Consider the following 14,356-nt stretch of genomic DNA (forward strand, 5'->3'; position numbering starts at 1 on the left):
TCCTTCCTCATTGCCGGTGGACGCAGGTAAGGAGATGTTCGTCGTTCCTGCGGTGTCACACATAGCGATGTGTGATGCTGCAGGAACGACGAACAACCAGCGGCATGCACCACCAACGATATTTTGAAAAGGAGCGTTGTGTCGACGATCAACGATTTTTTACGCTTTTGCGATCGTTGATCATCACTCCTTGGTGTCACATGCTGCAATGTCGCTAACGGCACCGGATGTGCGTCACTAATGACGTGACCCCGACGATATATAGTTATCGATGTCGCAGCGTGTAAAGCACCCTTTAATCTCCTAAAGCCCCCATCACATTTAACGACTTACCAGCGATCCCGAAAACAATGTGACCTGATAAGGATCGCTGGTAAGTCGCTGGGAGGTCGCTGGTGAGATGTCACACAGTCAGACCTTACCAACGATGCAGTAACGATGAGTAGTGACCTGTATAACGATGTATAACTGTATAGGAGTTCATTGTTAAGTGTCAAACACAGCGATGTGTCCTGCCCAGCAGGACATCACCTTTGAAGAAAATGGTCCGGACCCTTCGGCAACGACTAGCGATCTCACATCAGGGGCCTGATCGCTGGTAGGTGTCACACATAACGAGATCGCTGGCAAGATCGTTACTGCGTCACAGAAACGGTGACGCAGCAACGATCTCGTTAGTGATCTCGTTGTGTGTGACGGGACCTTTAAGGCCGCTTTACACACAATGACATCGCTAACGTTGCGTGTGACACGTATGAGCGACCGCTAACGATCAAAAATACTCACCTTATCGTTGATCGTTGACACGCTGTCCATTTCCCAAATATCGTTGCTGCTGCAGATACGATGTTGTTCGTCGTTCCTGCGGCAGCACACATCGTGTGACACCGCAGGAACAAGGAACTTCACCTAACCTGCGGCCGCCCGCAATGAGGAAGGAAGGACGTGGGCAGGATGTTCGTCCCGCTCATCTGCGCCCCTCCGCTTCTATTGGGCGGCCGCTTAGTGACGTCGCTGTGACGCCGAACAAACAGCCCCCTTAGAAAGAAGGCGGTTCGCCAGTCACAGAGACGTCGCTAGGCAGGTAAGTACGTGTAACGAGTGTAAGCAATGTTGTGCGCCATGGGCAGCGATTTGCCTGTGACGCACAACCGACGGGGGTGGGTATGCTCGCTAGCGATCTCGCTAGCGAGATCGCAGCGTGTAAAGTGGCTTTTAAGCGGGCTTTACACGCTACGATATCGTTAATGAATTATTGTCGGGGTCACGGTGTTTATGACGCACATCTGGCGTCATTAACGATATCGCAGTGTGTGACACTTATGAGCGACCTTAAACGATCGCAAAAGCGGTCAAAATCGTTTGCCGCGGAGAGGTCGTCCTGAAACAAAAAATCGTTTTCTGCTTATTAGCGATGTTGTTCCTCGCTGTGTGTGACACCGCAGGAGCAACGAACATCTCCTTACCTGCCTCCACCTGCTATGCGGAAGGAAGGAGGTGGGCGGGATGTTACGTTCCGCTCATCTTCGCCCCTCCGCTTCTATTGGCCGCCTGTTGTGTGACGTCGCTGTGACGCCGCACGACCCGCCCCCTTAGGAAGGAGGCGGGTCGCCGGCCAGAGCGACGTCGCAGGGCAGGTAAGTGCGTGTGAAGCTGCCGTAGCGATAATGTTCGCTACGGCAGCTATCACAAGATATCACATGTGCGACGGGGCGGGTACTATCGCGCTCAGCATCGCTAGCCGATGCTAGTGATGTCGCAACGTGTAAAGTACCCCTTAGTGTGGCACACACAGACACACAATGCAAAGACTGAGTCAACTTCTCCCCTTTTAATTTGGTTTCAGGTATGATATTCATATTGCCCACACCTGTTTATTCCCACAGATGAGTTTGAAGGAGCATCACATGATGGAAACAAAGTTGTTCACCCACAAGTTTGGAAAGGTGTCAACAATTTTTTCTGGGCCATTTTTTTTTGTGTGAAATTACCGTATTTTTTGTTTATAAAACGCTACAGATTATAAGACGCACCCCATACTGTCAGCAGTGAGTGACGTCGCTGTGACGCTGCATGAACCGCCCCCTTAGAAAGGAGACGGTTGGCCGGTTAGAGAGACGTCGCAGGGAAGGTAAGTCTATGTGACAGGGTTAAGCGAGGTTGTGCGGCACAGGCAGCGATTTGCCCGTGTCGCACAACCGACGGGGGCAGATACGATCGCTTGCGATCTCACTAGCAAGATCACAGCGTTTAAAGCCTGCTTTAGTCTCCCAATTGAGGCTAGGATTATGTTTAACCAACCAGGGCATACCCAACACCAGTTTAGCAGGTAAAGAAGGAAGGACCATGAGTGAAATGGATTCTGTGTGTAACTCTTAAACCTTCATGCGTACATTCTCAACTTTAGAAGTAACATGAACTTTGAGCCAGGGGAGAATTATCAATCGCTAACATCTGAATAGGATATCCGAGAGTAGGAACACTGTACCCACATTCAATAGTGAAATCAGAATGAATCTACAAATGCAGAGGTGATAATAAACCCAGATTTAGTTCTCAAAGACACTTGTGGATTAAAACCCAGATAAATGCATGAAAGATCATTTCAGACTCTTAGATCGTGTGTAATTACACCTTAATATTTTTTTGTTCTTTCTCTAAGAAATTAATTCTTGTACTTGAAACACTGAATTTTAACATGACCAGAAAGGCCACAGTACAAGTGTCGCAGGCGGGGAGGAGGGTGTCAACACTGCGCTCACCCCACTGCTCGGGTCCGGCGGTTGCTGCCCTGTGGTGGGTCGAGCGGTGGGCAGGATCCCGGGGGTTCTCGAGCGGCACTCCTCGCCCGTGAGTGAAAGGGGGTTTGGTTTTTTGGGATAGTTTATTGTCCGTGACGCCACCCACGGTTGTGGTGATTAAATGGACACCACCGCTGCTCTGTATGGGGATCCCGGGAGCAATGACAGGGAGCAGCAAAGTTGTTGGTTCTCCCCTCCGTGGGTAGGGGGTAGTTGTCCCGGGGCCCAGTGATGAGTTGGGGGATGAGGGATGGCGGGACCGGTGCAGGGCTTGATGGGATGCAGGGACGCGGGGGCAGCGCTGTGCCTCACGGCACTGTGGTACTCACTCAGCCTGAGACATTGACACAGTTCTCGGTAAAACACACGGCTGGAAAGACGGTTCCCACGGACGGCTGCTGTTGCTTTTCCCCGGTAGTTGACGGTGACGGTCCCTTTTCCTGCACCTAAGTCTATGTTGGTAGCGATGGATTCCCACCGGTAACCCACTCCCTGGCTTGGATATGGGCCGGAGGAGCCCCTCTCTTTGCCCGCAGGCGCTGGCCCTGAGAAACTGATGCCCTGGCGGTGGCGGTGTCTCTCTCTAACGGTTGGACTGTTGCCTTCAATCGGGACTTTGTTGCTGGGAGACCCGGAGGTCCCCTTCACTGAAGGAATTTGGCAAATTCACGGCGACTCCTAGCCTTGCCGGGATCCGAAAGGCCCCTGCCACTGGTGCTGGCTTCTCTTCGTATACCGCTCCGGTACCGCCGGGCCACCACCCGTCCACGGTCCTTTCGGCAACCTCCAAGCAGCCTCTCCTGCAGACGGTCACCGCCGTCTGCTGACCTTGCTGTCTCAGTCCGGGGCACACACCCGGACCAACTTCAGGCTTTCTCAACTGTCACTTTCTCTTCCACATTTACTCCTCTCTCTTGCTCCTCTACCACTTCACTCTTCACTCTTACTCTCCCTAAACTTGACTGACTGGTTTTCCCGCCTCCAGGGCTGTGAACTCCTCGGTGGGTGGAGCCAACCGCCTGGCCCACCTCCTAGTGTGGACATCAGCCCCTGGAGGAAGGCAACAAGGATTTCTGTGTAGCTTTGGTGTACCTATCTGGGGTGTAGGGTGTGATGGTGTCATGACCTGTGACCCCTGGCTTGCCCAGGGCGTCACATTCCCCCTTAGCAAAATGCAGACCGTCCGCAGGCTGCCCGTCCAACACCGGTTTTATTTTCTGAAAAAGATAAAACACAATACATGTAGAATAACATCATCCCACAGCGGGAGGCACTTTTCTTAAACGTTACTAACGGTTTTAACGGTTGTTGCTGCCGCTCTCTCCCACCCAAGTAACCTGGCCCTGATGCTGCCTCTAAGAAACAGGCAGCACCCCTTGACCCCAGTCCTGAACCAAGTTACCCGAGCGGGATCTGGCCTTCTCTTGCAGAGGGTAGCCACCGGTTCCTTTGGTGGCTGGGTCCCAGCCTGCTCTACTGCGGGCCCTCCCTCCAACCCGCCTCTCCGGAGGCGATAACGGTGCTGCAACAAAAACATTTTTATTTACAAGCCACTTAACGTTTGTGGTTGCCCTGCAAGTTCATGGGCTTGTCCATAGAGAGTTCCCTATGCAACGTTTTGAAGGGTCCCTACGGGGACAACAATGCCGGCAACGGCCGGTTCCAATCACGGTGAATCAGGTGAACTTCGGTTGATCACACATTTTATGTCAAAACTTTTCAAACTTTCAAACTTTTTCAAACACACACAGACTTCTGGTCCCAACGGGGACGATACAACGGTGCTCCACTGCCATCACTCGGAGTCCTCAGCATCACCTGAGGGAGGGGGCTTGGCGCTCACATGGGACTCCTGGCTGCCCCTTAACTTAACATCCAGCGCGAACCACCCCCTATCCCCACAGTGCCGGGTGTACTGGACCAAGTCGCCCGGCATCAGGTTCCGACCAGGGTGCTCCTCTGGCAGGTGAGCATTCACATCCCGCCGGGCTATAAACACTTCGGCCTCCAGGCCCGGTTCATATATGAATCCATAGCCCCGGCGGACATCAAACCGCCTCACCTGCCCTTCATACAACGGGCCCCGGACACGAAAAGTTGCCTGACGGAGGTTCTCTTTTTCCCGGATTGCACGGGCCACCATCTCCGCCTTCTTTCTTTCCCTCTCTTCAATCTCCAGGCCCAACGGTACCGGCTCCCTGTCCCAGTACGGCGCTGCTGCGAGCTCCGGCGCACGGGTCGGGCCCCGCGAGACATTTTGGATGCTGCCCACTGTTAGGGATCTGGGCGGCAGGTCCCGCGGCTTCTTAGCCTTGGACGCCGCCTTGCAGCGGCAACCCGGCGCAACCTCAGCCGAGGTGTAGGGGATGGGCACAGGGGCTTTCCGTGATTGGGCCTTCGGCACGGAGCGGGCTGTCGGCTCCGGCCCGGGGGACTTCTCGGGGGATGCCTCCGGTTCAGACTTCGGGGCTTTCCACGGCAGCACCTCCGGTTTGCTACGGGCTCCGGCTACAGGTCGGCCCGCCGGGGCGGGCATGCTGGGTATCGCTACCGGTGGCGGTGGCAGCGGGCCTAGTGGCGGGGTCACGGCTTCCGAGACGGGTGGCGAGGGAGGTAACAGGGCGAGAGGGTTTAGACCGGGTCCCGCAGCCGCGATGACCGGCCCTTCAAGGGCATCGGGGCGTGGGTCACTCACCCTCCCTTCCTCAGCTTCCTCCTCGCGTCTCCGCACGGCCGCTATGACATCCGCGATGTCGGTCTCCCACTCCTCCATGAGGAGCTGCATTTTGACCTGCAGCCTCTGGTAGAGCTGCGCAGTCCGGATCTCCACCCATGCCGCGGTTCCCGGCGCGGGGGCTACGGTGCTTCAGGATGGCATCCACATGCTGCTGGCGGCTTCTTCCAGGAACAAGATGGCTGCAGAGTCCTGGCGTCCCTGCTTTTATAGCCGCGGCTACATGTACTCAGTCGCCATTTCGTCCCCCTTAGCCTCTTTCTGGCCCCTCCTCTATCGGGGCGGGGTTTTGGCCTTCGCGCCTCTGCTACTCGAGAAGACGCTCGAGCGGGAACTCTTCGCGCCAAAGATGGCGGCTTCTGAAATTTCCGGCTGGACACCTCCGGCGGTCACAAGGCGCACCTCTACCCAACAGCAGAGCGGTAAGATCCTGTTCGTGACGCCAAGTTGGCGGGGAGGAGGGTGTCAACACTGCGCTCACCCCACTGCTCGGGTCCGGCGGTTGCTGCCCTGTGGTGGTTCGAGCGGTGGGCCGGATCCCGGGGGTTCTCGAGCGGCACTCCTCACCCGTGAGTGAAAGGGGGTTTGGTTTTTTGGGATAGTTTATTGTCCATGACGCCACCCACGGTTGTGGTGATTAAATGGACACCACCGCTGCTCTGTATGGGGATCCCGGGAGCGATGACAGAGAGCAGCAAAGTTGTTGGTTCTCCCCTCCGTGGGTAGGGGGTAGTTGTCCCGGGGCCCAGTGATAAGTTGGGGGATGAGGGATGGCGGGACCGGTGCAGGGCTTGATGGGATGCAGGGACGCGGGGTCAGCGCTGTGCCTCACGGCACTGTGGTACTCACTCAGCCTGAGATATTGACACAGTTCTCGGTAAAACACACGGCTGGAAAGACGGTTCCCACGGACGGCTGCTGTTGCTTTTCCCCAGTAGTTGACGGTGACGGTCCCTTTTCCTGCACCTAAGTCTATGTTGGTAGCGATGGATTCCCACCGGTAACCCGCTCCCCGACTTGGATATGTGCCGGAGGAGCCCCTCTCTTTGCCCGCAGGCGCTGGCCCTGAGAAACTGATGCCCTGGCGGTGGCAGTGTCTCTCTCTAACGGTTGGACTGTTGCCTTCAATCGGGACTTTGTTGTTGGGAGACCCGGAGGTCCCCTTCACTGACGGATTTGGCATATTCACGGCGACTCCTAGCCTTGCCGGGATCCGAAAGGCCCCTGCCACTGGTGCTGGCTTCTCTTCGTATACCGCTCCGGTACCACTGGGCCACCACCCGTCCACGGTCCTTTCGGCAACCTCCAAGCAGCCTCTCCTGCAGACGGTCACCGCCGTCTGCTGACCTTGCTGTCTCAGTCCGGGGCACACACCCGGACCAACTTCAGGCTTTCTCAACTGTCACTTTCTCTTCCACCTTTACTCCTCTCTCTTGCTCCTCTACCACTTCACTCTTCACTCTTACTCTCCCTAAACTTGACTGACTGGTTTTCCCGCCTCCAGGGCTGTGAACTCCTCGGTGGGTGGAGCCAACCGCCTGGCCCACCCCCTGGTGTGGACATCAGCCCCTGGAGGAAGGCAACAAGGATTTTTGTGTAGCTTTGGTGTACCTATCTGGGGTGTAGGGTGTGATGGTGTCATGACCTGTGACCCCTGGCTTGCCCAGGGCGTCACACAAGCAAAAACGAACATTGGTTCCCTGTTGAGTTCCCTCCTTGGACTCTCGGCAGACACCAATTTGCATAGGTCCACTGAATGAGAGGAAAGCGTCATAGATACACCTTATTGGATGACTCAGATGACCACCCAGACCTTTGTTTCATAAGCGAACATCGAGGATTTCATGTACCTCCTACAGAATCCAGAGGAAGGTGCAGAGTAAAATAAAGTAAACCAAAAGTAATAATCTGACAGAAGAAATGTGGCGCCCTGGCCTAGCCAGGTCGTCACAGATAACATACAAACACCCCCCACCCCCATTAGACAGGGACACCAGCCAAACAAAAACCCTTGTTGCCTCCCTCCAGTGTCTGATGGCCACACCAGGTGGGGCGGAGCCAAGCGATTGGCCCCACCCACCGAGGAGTTCACAGGCCTGGAGGCGGGAAAAGTGTCATTTAGTAGTTGAGTGTTGGCGTTTGAGGAGTGAGGAGTAAGCACTTGGGTGTCTGGGTTTGTGGCCCAGGCACTGACAGCAAGGTTGGCAGACGGTGGTGGGCGTCTGCAGGAGTGGTGGAGCAACGCGGAACCGTAGGACCGGGGTCGGGCAACGGCCCGCCGGTACCGACCGGGGAGCGAAGTGAAGCCAGCACACACAGGCAGGGCCATCGGACCCCGACCAGGTTTGGAGCCGCCAACAATAGTCAGATCCGAATGTGACTGGAACCCCAGGGGTTTCACAACAGCAAAAGTCCCGATTGAAGGCAACAGCCCACACCGTGAGGGTATACAGCTACCGCCTAAGGCTAGAGACCCAAGGGCCAGCACCTGCGGGCAAACGGGCTCCTCCGGTACCCATACACCGGGGAGCGGACTACCGTTGGGAATCCATAGTAGTCAAAAGGAGAACATCAAGGTGCAGGGAAAGACAGCCGCCATCACCTGTCCGGGGAGAAGCACTGCAACCGAGGACTTTGTACCTTTCTTGCTGAGTGAGTACACCCGTGCCATCCGGCACCACGCCGCGCTGTCCCTGCAAACCTGCACCTCACCAACCCTGCCTTCCCGTCACAACATCACCGGGTCCCGGGATCACCGACCCCTACCCACGGAGGGGGAAAACAACATCCCAGCTGATCCTTACCATCGCTCCCGGGATCCCCGTCATCAGCAGCGGTGGTGCCTATCTTCACCACGACCCGTGGGTGGCGTCACAGACAAAATCCCCCAAACCAACCACCCCTTTCACTCAAGGGTGAGGAGCGCCGCTCGAGTCCCCGGATCCGGCCCACCGCTCGAGCCACCGAGCAGCAGCAGCAGCCGCAGCAGCGCCGGACCCGATCGTTAGCGAGAGCGCAGCAGCGACGGCGTCCTCCCCGCCCGCGACAGAAACACTAGGCAGACAGGTTGTATTTCCAAGCAGGGTCCACTTCAGAAATATCACTAACAGGAAATGTAGTATGCACCAAACAAAAAAAATGGAAAAACCCTGCCTACCCGCCCCTAGAAGTGATCTCTTTAGGTCTGGCTGCATGTGGGTGGAGACCCAAAGTGCCCAATTAGTGACTTCCATTGGGGTTCAGGTCACGTCCGGGTCCCAAACTGAACTTTAACTAAAGGCTAGCTAAACCCACTGAAACCTAACTTTAATGAGTCCGCTCATCTCTACTTGAGATTGTTATCATTTTTCAACAATTTTGGTTTACAAGTCTTCAGACAGTTCTCTTCTCCTTTTTCTGTTCTCCATGCTTAGGGGTACTTTGCACACTGCGACATCGCTACTGCGATATCGTCGGGGTCATATCGAAAGTGACTCACATCCGGCGCCGGTAACGACGTCGCAACGTGTAAAGCCTAGATGCGCCGATAAACGATCGCAAAAGCGTCGAAAATCGGTGATCTGTGTAGCGTCGGTTGTCGCAGGCGGAGGAGGGGACGCTGCGCTCTCCCACTGCTCGGGTCCGGCTGCTGCTGCTGCCGCTCGGTGGTGGCTCGAGCGGTGGGCCGGATCCAAGGGACTCGAGCGGCGCTCCTCGCCCGTGAGTGAAAAGGGTGGTGGTTTTGGGGGTTTATTGTCCGTGACGCCACCCACGGTTGTGGTGAGGCTGTGACACCACCGCTGCTCTGGACGGGAATCCCGGGAGCGATGACAGGGAGCAGCTTGGATGTTGTTTTCTCCCCTCCGTGGGTAGGGGGTTGGTTGTCCCGGGGCCCGGTGAGGGGTAGGGATGGATGGCAGGCGGGTTACAGGGCCTGGTGAGGTGCAGGGTCGCGGGGGCCGCGCTGTGCCGCTCGGCACGGTGGTACTCACTCAGCCAATGATGTACACAGAGTCTCCGGTAAAACAAACGGCTGGATGGACGGGTCCCACAGACGGCTGCGGTGTTGTTTCTCCCGGCAGGTTGATGGTGACTGCCTTTCCCTGCACCTGTGTAGTGTGATCGGTTCCAATGGGTTCCCACCGGTAACCCGCTCCCCAGCTTTGAGGGTTGCTGAAGGAGCCCCTTTTGCCCGCAGGCTCTGGCCCTAGGAACTTTAGCCTTGGCGGTCACTGTGTTTCCTTCTAACGGTTGGACTGTTGCCTTCTGTCGGGACTTGGCTGCTGGGAAACCCAGGAGGTTCCCTTCGCTAACGGATTTAGCAAATTGCACGGCGACTCCTAGCCTTGCCGGGGTCCGTAAGCCCCTGCCGGATGGTGCTGGCTTCTCTTTGCGTACCGGTCTAGTTCCGCCGGGCCACCGCCCGTCCACGGTCCTTACGGCTGGCTTCAATAGGCCTCTCCTGCAGACGGTCACCACCGTCTGCCAACCTTGCTGTTCCGTCCGGGCCACACACCCGGACCACTTTCTGTCTGCTCCTTTACCACTCTCCTCCTCTCACTTGACTCTCCACTTGACTTGACTCTCAACTTAACTCACTGTTTTTCCCGCCTCCAGGACTGTGTACTCCTCGGTGGGCAGGACCAACCACCTGGCCCACCCCCTGGTGTGAACATCAGCCCCTGGAGGGAGGCAACAAGGGTTTTTGTCTGACTTCGGTGTGCCTGACCGGGAGTGTGGGGTATGTTGGTGTAGTGCTTGTGATGTCCTGGCTTGCCCTGGGCGCCACATCGGTCATTTTCTTAAAGTCGCACCAATAGGAGATACGATCTTGTTCCTCGTTCCTGCGGCAGCACACATCACTGTATGTGAAGCCGCAGGAGCGAGGAACATCGCCTTACCTGCCTCCACCGGCTATGCGGAAGGAAGGAGGTGGGCGGGATGTTTACGTCCCGCTCATCTCCGCCCCTCCGCTTCTATTGGCTGCCTGCCGTGTGACGTCGCTGTGACGCCGCACGACCCGCCCCCTTAGGAAGGGGGCGGGTCGCCGGCCAGAGCGATGTCGCAGGGCAGGTAAGTGCGTGTGAAGCTGCCGTAGCGATAATGTTCGCTACGGCAGCTATCACAAGATATCGCATGTGTGACAGGGGCGGGAACTATCGCGCTCGGCATCGCAACATGCAAAGTACCCCTTAGTGTGGCACACACAGACATACAATGCAAAGACTGAGTCAACTTCTCCCCTTTTAATTTGGTTTCAGGTATGATATTTGACTCGCCCACCCCAGGGCTCTGGGACACCCGGTGCCGGGCCGGACTAGTACAGGGGTAGTCAGCGGTGGCAGGGCCTGGCTCCATGACCCTGGCGGGGTCAACTAAAGTGGCGGTAGTGGGGGTGATGATTAATAGTAAAGTTTATGAAAATATATTCGTGACGCCACCTGTGGATTGCGGCTATGGAGCCGCCGCTGCTGGATAGGGCCTCCGGGGCTGATGCAATGGCAGCTGGGATGGTTCTGCTCCCCACAGGTGGAGCAGTACCCCGGGGCAACCATTGGTGCTTATGAGAGTCTATGCAATGGTGGGGGCAGTGCAGGCTAATCAGGTAGTGTAAAATAACGACACAAACAACAATCTCTTTACCTTCTTTTCTTTTACTTGCAACAGATTAGTCCTGGGAGACCGTCACAGGTGGTAAGGGCGATCCAGTCGGCCTGGAAGTACCTGGGGTGATCTCTTTGGCCAGTCGAGTAATGGGGCCTATTCCCTGCTCTTCTCTGTTTCTACAGGACCCTGCAATCTTGGTTTAGCAGTGGCCCTCTTGCTGCTGGGACTTGTGGTACGTCCCTTTTCCCATGTGGTAGGCTGCGCAGGCCCTCTCTGGTGCTTCTCTGCTGGAGTCCACACCGGGCCCCTGTGATGCAGCTGGACCTTCGGGTTCTTTATGGGCCAGGAGACCTACAGTCCTCCTGCCCTTCGGATTCGGCTACCGGGGAAGGGTTTTACACCCTGGCAACCACAGACTCCGACGTCCGATGTTTGTTGCGTGCTCTTCTGAGGCGAACAGGTTCTGACCCGTCCCCCTCTAGTGTCTTCTCCACGTGCCTCGCTACGGCTCCTGCTTCCCTGGGTTGAGCTAACCTAGCTCCAAACCCCAGCTCACAAGACCGTAGTACTCAGCTCCTCTCTCCTTGAACTTCCCTCACAGACTACCTAACTCCTCCCTCAGGTCAGAGCTTAAGGAAGTGCTTCCTGGAACTCCAGGTTTAGAGCTCCCTCTGCTGGCCTGAGGGAGAAACGGTGTTCAATGTTGGTACTTACTGGCCAATAGACTTCCACAATTACCTCCAGGCTCAGCATTAACCCTTTGGAGGGGCAACACTGTTGTGGCAACCAGATGCTGGGGCACCACATATTCATATTGCCCACACCTGTTAATTCCCACAGATGAGTTTGAAGGAGCATCACATGATGGAAACAAAGTTGTTCACCCACAATTTTGGAAAAGTGTCAACAATTTTTTCTGGGCCATTTTTTTGTGTGTGAAATTACCGTATTTTTTATTTTATAAAATGCACCGGATTATAAGACGCACCCCATACTTAGAGAAAAAAAGGTAAAAAAAAAATTGGGTCCGTCTCACAATCTGGTGGTCTCTTACCAGAGTGGGATGGAATCAGTGGTGGTGTGGGGTCACAGGAGGCAGGGGTGATGGTGGAGCAGGTCGATGCTGCAGGCAGTGTGGCCGGTGGGTGTCCCAGATGCTGTGAGACAACTTCCAGAAACTGTCAGCAGTGCGGGCTTCAAAGAAATGGTGCCTGGAGTCTGCGCGTGCGCAGATTGAGCTAAAGTTTCAATGACAAGGCGAGATCTCATCTGCGCACCTACCACCTCCGGGCACAATTTTCATAAAATACATGCTGGGAGATCAATGTGATATAGACAGTGCATGCGCAGATAAGATCTTGAGCCGAGAGCTTCATCTGTGCACACGCCTGTAGCGCCCCTGAAGCCATCAAGGTGCTACAAGGTTCTGCATTCCCCAAGGATGCAGGGCCTACCCCCTTAGGGAACCGGAGATCCAGTGCCGGTAACACCAAAAACCCAGGTAATCACAGTTTTCCCCAACAATCCCCCATACAATGTTACATAGCTAGGATCGGGCCAATGGATGGCCGCCTAGAGGCGGAGCCACTCCAGTCCACTAGTTGACCAGGTGGGAGGAGCGGACTGTGGAGAGTAGTCAGAGCAGAGAAAGACAGTCAGTCTAGCAGAGACTGTGGGGTTGAGAAGGAAGTCTGCAATGAAAGGGAGCAGACGCAGTCGGTACAGTGTAGCGTGTGAAGGTGAACGTGAGGAGACAGTCTGACGCGGGTTAACGGTGACCTGGTACAAAGGAGAGTGGTTGCCGGCGGAGTACTCCTGGAACTACGTACCAATGGAGTACAGGACCCTAGGACAGGAAAGAGCTCCAAGCTGACCTGTTAACACCTGCATAGCAAGGAGACCATCAAGGACCTCGCTGACCCTAAAAATCCGAAAACTCAGTAGCAAATGGAGAACCGGGGACAGGACCAGAGACTCCAACCCCACAGGGTTGGAATAGGGCCACCCACCTAGGGGTCAGGCAGACTGGTAGGAGGGACGTGATTCAGTGCAGTTGAGTAGAGCCCTCAAAGAGTGAGGGGCTAGGGAGAGTGAGCTCCCGGGGAGCTAGACCGTGGTTGAGTCGCAGACGGTGGTCCAGCACCAGAGGAGTCAGGGGCCGGTGGCAGTGACATTGGAAAGGGTGCGATGGACATAGTCTAGGAGGACTGTCTTCATCGGATAACCCAAAAGAAACTGACCCGGTACCGAGCACGACGGGGTACAGGACTCTAGGTCAGGAGCCGATTCAACGTCCTTAACGTCATTAACCTGCAGAGAAAGGAGACCTTTAGGGACCTTTCCACAGAGCTCAGAGATTGGGGGCATCAGCACAACGCGGGGGACAGTGTTTTCCAGCCAAAAGCAGCCCACTGAAGTCCCAAGTGCCAGCTCCCAAGAGCACAGCTACACTTTAGAAGGGTAGCGGGGCCCTAACCGCTTTCAAGCTGAGGGGCCACAGACAGACACTAAAATTGTGCACGGAGGTGGGCTCCGGGACCATCCAGTGACATCGGTGGGAGCGGACACCTGAACTGGGCTCCCTTGTAGAAACTGTGACATACAGAGAGCTTGGTTTATCTGCTGAGTATGTGTCTACTTTATAATCCTCATCCTGCACCATGACTACCCACAGTGAGTACCTCGCTCCCCTGCACCCTGTGCTCCCAACTAATCACCACCAACATCCCCCTGAGTCCGGGGCCATCCCTACCTGTGGAGGAACTAACATCAGGCTGCTTCACTCCATTTGCCCCGGTACTCCCTACAGCAGTGGCGGTACTGCTATTACCGCAACCCACAGGTGGCGTCACAAACTTATCCCCTGTAAATACCCCCTTTCACTGATCCAAGTGTCCCCTCGAGCCACCACGTTCTCGGATCCGAGCAACCCGACCAACACCGGGCGGTACACCAGCACTGCCCACCGCTGCACAGGCTACAGCAGAACCCACCGCTGCATAGGCCCCAGCACAGCTCACTGCTGCACAGGCCCCAGCACAACCCGCCATTGCACAGGCCATAGCACAGCGCCTTCCTTCTGCGACCACTCTCCACCACCTCCACCACCTCCTGGTAAAGGTGGTGTCACACACAGCGACAGCGACAACGACGTCGCTGCTAAGTCACCATTTTCTGTGACGTTGCAGCGACGTCCCGTCGCTGTCGCTGTGTGTGACATCCAGCAACGACCTGG

The sequence above is a fragment of the Anomaloglossus baeobatrachus genome, chromosome 6 (assembly GCF_048569485.1).
Source record: "Anomaloglossus baeobatrachus isolate aAnoBae1 chromosome 6, aAnoBae1.hap1, whole genome shotgun sequence".
NCBI classification, from domain to species: Eukaryota; Metazoa; Chordata; class Amphibia; order Anura; family Aromobatidae; genus Anomaloglossus; species Anomaloglossus baeobatrachus.